The sequence below is a fragment of the Etheostoma spectabile genome, chromosome 5 (genome assembly GCF_008692095.1).
Source record: "Etheostoma spectabile isolate EspeVRDwgs_2016 chromosome 5, UIUC_Espe_1.0, whole genome shotgun sequence".
NCBI classification, from domain to species: Eukaryota; Metazoa; Chordata; class Actinopteri; order Perciformes; family Percidae; genus Etheostoma; species Etheostoma spectabile.
In genome coordinates, this window is record NC_045737.1 from 1263882 (window position 1) to 1270895 (window position 7014).

Sequence of the window (7014 nt, forward strand, 5' to 3'; positions counted from 1 at the left end):
ATTTGATTGGTCCTAACAGCTCTTGTTTGTTATTGTCGAGCAGCTTTACTCCACAAAGGATCAAGCCCAGACCGAAGTTCCCAACCTCAAATATTGTGGGCGGGGTTAAGTTTGGCTGGCATCCAGGCTGTTTATTAACAGCACGGTTCGTCCCAATGTGGCGGAACCTCACAGTGGTGGCCATGGGGCCAATGCCACTGTCAGACCTTTTTTTTTTAATGATATAATTTAAAGGAGGTGGGGCAAGCACATACAGAGCCTTGTACACAACAAACATATTACTTTTTTAATACTCAATATAAGAAAAAAAACCATTGATTTTATACACATCTTGGTGGCATAAATGGTCTGATTTGCTTAAAATAAGGTTAATGTAGAGTTCAATGTGACCCCAAGATTTATAGAACCATAGAATTTACAATGAATGGATTTATTGGATGTATTTTGCACATGTAAAAATTACTGCATTATCTACATACATTTACAGTTTTTAACGATTGCTATGACCATTTTTTCAATACTTTTAACAATTTTACTAAACTCTTATTTTCAAAATACAATAATACACTAAAACAATACACAATGTCTACCAAAACATTACAAACATGTCTCAACATCAAATAATTCTTCCAAAACACTAACACATGTTCTCTTTTATCAGGAACATTAAGTCAGTCATAGCATGTCATAAAAACACTAACATCCGAAAGAATGACAGAAACTGCATTATTTTATATGTCAGGTCTGCCTTTATACAATAAATAATAGTCTATTGTATTGATCATAGATTGTGTTTTACACTAGTTTCTCTTGAAGCCTCTCTACATTTATGTTTTGGTGGGTTAAATGCATGCATTTCGTTTCTTTTGCTGCAGAAATTCAATACACAAATCAATGACCTATCTCGAAGTAGCTTTATAGAATGTACGGTTTATGAAAAAAAGGAAACAGAGACAGAATAGTCCTGGTACAGAAAGATTTCTTACTCTCTTTGTGTTTAGCTTTACTGTATTGTTCCTTTTCCACACAAAATCAGCCCAACAAGGTCATTTTTTACGTACTGTATGCACTACTGTAACATATCAGAATCAGCTTTGGCCAGGTTTCAACTGCTGTTCACTTTGACTTTAGCCTATAAGTTAGGTTTAGAACATGATGTTATCTGTTCTGACATACAGTGTGAAAGCATTTGCTAATTTGTCAGTAAAAATCCATTGTTTTGGTCTTGGTTGAGGTTGTGTGTAAAAGAGGTGTCAAACAACAAGAAATTACAATTACAGTTTTTCTCAATTGATTTGGTACAGTTCTCCAAACTCAGGTAACTGCTCTCAAAACATTTAACACAGTGATGTGTACACTTTGTAATTGTCCTAAACAGATAGTAAATTCTCCTTAATTTCATACAAATTACATATCAAAAGCATAATTTTCTCAAACCACTGTGCACAAAATTTCCAAATGTTATCCCAGGAGTTCATACAGCCAACCAAATCTTTAAAATATCAGGAAAAACATTTGCAGCTTTTCCATTGGTTTTCACAAAGATCACAAGCATTTTTGTACCATTTTCAAAGAACAACAAACTATGAAGTGTAAAATAGTCATTTGCACACCTTATTTGCTCAATTAACCCCAAATTGATATCTGATGAGTTTGTAATCCACTCAACACTGAAAAAGCCAATTTCCTAATTGTTCACACAGCTGTCCTAATTACAACAACTACAAAAGGGGAAGCGAAAGACAACAAAGAAGAAAAATGAGGAGAAAAGACAATAAAAAAATGGACAGTGGAAAAGGAGGAGGTGTAAGAGTGCGAGGTGGTTGACATGGTAGAGGGAGAAGAAGAGCTGAAGATGTAGGAAGATGTCATAAATCATGGTCTCTCAATGAGAGAAGCTGGGTAGAGAGTTCAGCCCAATATAACAGATCTACAGTGGCTTCAATTATCTGCACATTTCAGAGGGGAAACCGGTTAACTATATCATTCTACTTCTACAAAGAGAGTCCATGTAGTCTTGTTTGACATAGGTCTAGATTTCTACAGTAAATGTTCCGGCTTGTCCAAACATTTTTCAGAATTGAAGAAGAGAAGAAATGCCCTCCACCTCAAAGAAATTCAGCAAAGAATAACACAAGATAATCAACTGTTCCACAATATCCACCAATGCAGTCTCTCCACAATTGATTGTATTCTAAGGAGAAACACAATCTGAATCAAGCAAGTATAAAAGGTGCCCTTTGAGAGGAACTCTGTTAGAGTGAAGGAGTTGCGATTCCAATTTGTTCAAGTATGTGCAACCCAATTACTGCACTTTTACTGTCAACACAAAGATGTATTTTTCCTGAATATCACATACTGCATGTGTCATAAACCATTCCATGCTACTGTAAGGGAAAAGATTTAAGCATATCTATGCATACTGCTGCTTCAAAGTGTAATCTTAAACTTCACCAACAGTTTCACAGTAGTATTGACTGCAATCAATGCCATTACTGTAAAACACTAACTTATTGAATTGTACCTTTTGTTCTTTTTACTCTAGAGAATCTTGCAGTTGGATAGCTGTGCAACTCATTCTGAGTACCTGTGTATGGATGAAGCAGGCTTCAATCTTCACAAAAAAGAAGAAGAGGGAGAATTGTGATTGGCCATCGTGCTACAATCAATGTCCCTGGACAACAAGGAAGCAAAATCAGGATGGTGTTCCTGCCACCATATTCTCCTTTCTGGAATCCAAATGAGGAATTATTCTCCTCTTGGAGATGGAATGTACATAATCGCAACCCTTACAACCAAGTAATTTTTCTTCAATCAATGGAAGAGGCCTGTGGAGATATTGGGGAACAAGCATGTCAAGGATGGAAACAGTCTTCAAGACGGTTTTCCCACAATGCATGACTCGTGAAAATATTTGCTGTGATGTTGATGAAATTCTCTGGCCAGATGTAATTGAGAGGCATAATCAATTAATTAATTCAATGAATGCAGTACATTTTTATTTTTATTTTAATTTACCTAATGTACTTATTTGCATATTTTTTGTGGGGTGACAACTCATTGTGATACACTTGAACTCCTCATTAAAGAACTTTATGAAAACAGGTATTTTCATTTATTTCTTTGTGTATCTTCAGCTGAATTTGTTATTGAATCAACAGAGAACATACTTTTAGTTTTGATGTTAATATTGAATTTTAGTAAATGCATTACTAGAATAAAATTCTGTGTTTCATTGTGCAGTGAATACTCAACTGTTTTGCCAACATAGGAGTGTGTTTAGTTTGCTGTGTTAACTGTTTTGAGAGCAGTTACCTGAGTTTGGAGAAATGTACCAAATCGATTAAGAAAAACTGTAATTGTATAGCCTACACAGACAGATGTAGTGCAAACTGTTAAGAGTTTAGGAAAGTTGTTACAAGTATTGAAAAGATTGTCATAGCAATTGTAAAAGAAACTGTATGTGTGTGCATGTATGTGTATATACACATACAAACTGGTGTATGATAAAATAACAAAGTGTAGGCTTACAGTATGCCAATGGGACTTGGGCATGATTATTTTAAAAAGCAGTCCTTGTTTTTTGTTTCATGGCTGCATCTGCTGTGAGAAAGGCCTATCACTGATTTGCCTTTTACAACATCACCACCAGAGAGCAGTCTCTTCACTTCATAACCACCCAGCTGCATTGAGCCTGAGCTGCCTTCAGTGGGCTGTCACACATCAAGCCCATCACAACAAGCCATTTGGTCTCATCTGGAGCCAAGTCATGTTAAAAAAAATCATTTCCTATGGGAGATAATAAAGTTTTGGTCCATTTTCCTACAACAGTGTCAATATATTAAAATGAGTGAAATCTCAGCAGTATTTTTGTTGTTCTCCAGACAACACAGATGTTTCACTTTTTTGTAAAAACTACACTGCATGACCTCTAGAGATATGCTGCTGGATGGCTGGGCTGCGTGAGGACAACTTGCTTGCGTGACCGGGAAAAAATGTCACTTTATTGATTGCGCACACAGAAAGTACAACAACGTAAGTTACGGGTGATAGAGTCCTGCCAGGGACACTGCAGTCTGTTCCACACTGCCAGTCTGACCTTGATGATCAGAGATGAATCAGGCTGCAGGATGCTCCAATTTTCCTGCAGGCCAAAATCCATATCAACTGCTGTTGAACAAGTTTAAATTCATTTTCAAACTTGACAGACTGGAATCCAGATGTAAACTTTTTTTACTGTTAATTTCAAAAGAGCAAACAGCTACAGAGACTTTCAGATGATGTGTACTCACTTTTTCTGAAGAAATTTAGACATTTCTCTAATAAAGATCAAATGATTGATAGCTGTTAGAGCTTTAAATGTGAATATGTAGCAACACCCTGACTATTCAGTACAGACCAAATCCCAGAATTACTACCTAGGGAGAAAGGGACCTACATTGTTGTTAATGAACCCATTCTAGACACCTGAGCTCCCAGATGCACAATGCAAATGACATAGAGATGCCTTTACATGAGGTTTGCAAGGTGCCATCTGTTTCCCTACTTGTCATGTTGAAGGGAATAGGTGAATAGCCTACAATGTAGATGCATTATTCATCAAAACGTGTTACAAATTAAATGGGAGTCGATAGGGTCTGACTAGATGTTCCAATATATTATCTGACAATCCTGCTGTGTTTCTGTGTACTTCAGCCTACATGAGATTAAATTAAATGATGCATTTTTCTAGTTTTCAAACCCATATTTAATTAAAGTAGCAAAACTACAATGTAGAAATACAAGTAATTGTCCTGCATTCAAAATGTTACTTAGAACGAAGTATGGAAGACAGATGTATTACCAGCCAAATGTACCTAAGATATCAAGAGTAAAAGTACACATGATCCCTTTTCTTGTAAGCAGTATTTTAATGTAGATGGTTGAGTGTAAGCTGATTTGCACTATAGCAGTACACAGTATATTGGAGGGCAATGGTTTTATAAGTATTCAGATATTTTGCTTAACGTAGCAATAAAACAATGTAAACACACTTTATTTAAAGTCCTGCATTACAAACTCTACTTGAGTAAAAGTCATAAGTATTAACAGCAAAATATTCTTAAGGTAGCAAAAGTAGGGTGTCTGGGTAGCTCTCCCGGTACAGAGCCAGACATTTATAGAGGTTTACTCCTTGATGCAGCGGCCGATGGTTTGACTCCAACCCTTGACTCTCTGGTGAATGTCATTCCCCCTCTCTCCTCAGCAGTCCTAGATATAAACTAAATTAAGGCCTAAGCTGCTCAAAAAAAATTATCTTTAAAAAAAAAGTATTAATTAAACCCTTCTCTAAGCTTGGAGCGGTGACGCTCTGGGTTGGGACTGATTTGGCGTCATTTAAAAATGTACAGTACGTTTAACTGACATGCTGCACACAAACCAAACAATTAGATTTGGGAAAAGATCATGGGTGGGGTTACACAATGTACAGTTACATTTGTCCTTGGCACGCGGGACAAGAACCCTGGTCACCTGGGTAAAAGTCCTGTGTGGTTCAACCCAACGTACTACTAATGTGAATTTTTGGTCTTTCATACTACTTCCTACCATTGTCACTCTTCATACTACGTCATCTTACAAGTGCCGCATTCGAGCTGCTGCTATGCCCGGTGCATCCCACACAGACGCTAAAGCAGGATTTTGCCGTCAGTGTCTGATGCTAAGAGCCACTGAACAAGCATCAGTGTTTAGAGTGAGAACTGATTGACCAAGGCCCAATCATTAATTTCTACCCACCTACTTCTGGCGCCCTTGTTAGGACCCCACCCACCTCGCCTTCGTTTTGACCTTAACTACAAGCCTGTAAAGTTGCATGGCTGCATCTGCTGTGAGAAAGGCCTATCACTGATTTGCCTTTTACAACATCACCACCAGAGAGCAGTCTCTTCACTTCATAACCACCCAGCTGCATTGAGCCTGAGCTGCCTTCAGTGGGCTGTCACACATCAAGCCCATCACAACAAGCCATTTGGTCTCATCTGGAGCCAAGTCATGTTAAAAAAAACATTTCCTACGGGAGATAATTAAGATTTGGACCATTTTCCTACAACAGTGTCAATATATTAAAATTAGTAAAATCACAGCAGTATTTTTTGTTGTTCTCCAGACAACACAGATGTTTCACTTTTTTGTAAAAACTACACTGCATGACCTCTAGAGATATGATGCTGGATGGCTGGGCTGCGTGAGGACAACTGGCTTGCGTGACCGGGCCTCTGTCGAAAAATGTCACTTTATTGATTGCACACACAGAAAGTACAACAACGTAAGTTACGGGGTGATAGAGTCCTGCCAGGGACACTGCAGTCTGTTCCACACTGCCAGTCTGACCTTGATGATCAGAGATGAATCAGGCTGCAGGATGCTCCAATTTTCCTGCAGGCCAAAATCCATATCAACTGCTGTTGAACAAGTTTAAATTCAGCTTAAAAACAGCTACAGAGACTTTCTGATGACTTGTACTCACTTTTTCTGAAGAAATTTAGACAGTTCTCTAAGAAAGATCAAATGATTGATAGCTGTTAGAGCCTTAAATGTGAGTATGTACCAACACCCTGACTATTCAGTACAGACCAAATCCCAGCATTACTACCCAGGGAGAAAGGGACCCAGATTGTTGTTAATGAACCCACTCTAGACACCTGAGCTCCCAGATGCACAATGCAAATGACATAGAGATGCCTTTACATGAGGTTTGCAAGGTGCCATCTGTTTCCCTACTTGTCATGTTGAAGGGAATAGGTGAATAGCCTACAATGTAGATGCATTATTCATCAAAACGTGTTACAAACGTACATGGGAGTCCATAGGGTCTGATTAGATGTTCCAGACAATCCTGCTGTGTTTCTGTGTGTACTTCAGCCTACATGAGCTTAAATTAAATTATGCATTTTTTTAGTTTTCAAACCCATATTTAAGTAAAGTAGCAAAACTACAATGTAGATCCATCCATCCATCCATCTATCTTCATCCGCT

General features: G+C 37.8%; 1 long non-coding RNA gene across 1 annotated transcript in view; it reads left to right on the forward strand.

Annotated features, from left to right (window-relative positions):
- Nucleotides 1–50: 50 nt before the first annotated feature.
- The window catches only part of LOC116689538 (uncharacterized), a 20077-nt gene continuing 13113 nt past the window's right edge, over nucleotides 51–7014 (forward strand). Inside the window, exon 1 of the long non-coding RNA XR_004332025.1 lies at nucleotides 51–129. This is a non-coding gene — a long non-coding RNA (uncharacterized LOC116689538). The remainder of the gene's footprint in view (nucleotides 130–7014) is intronic.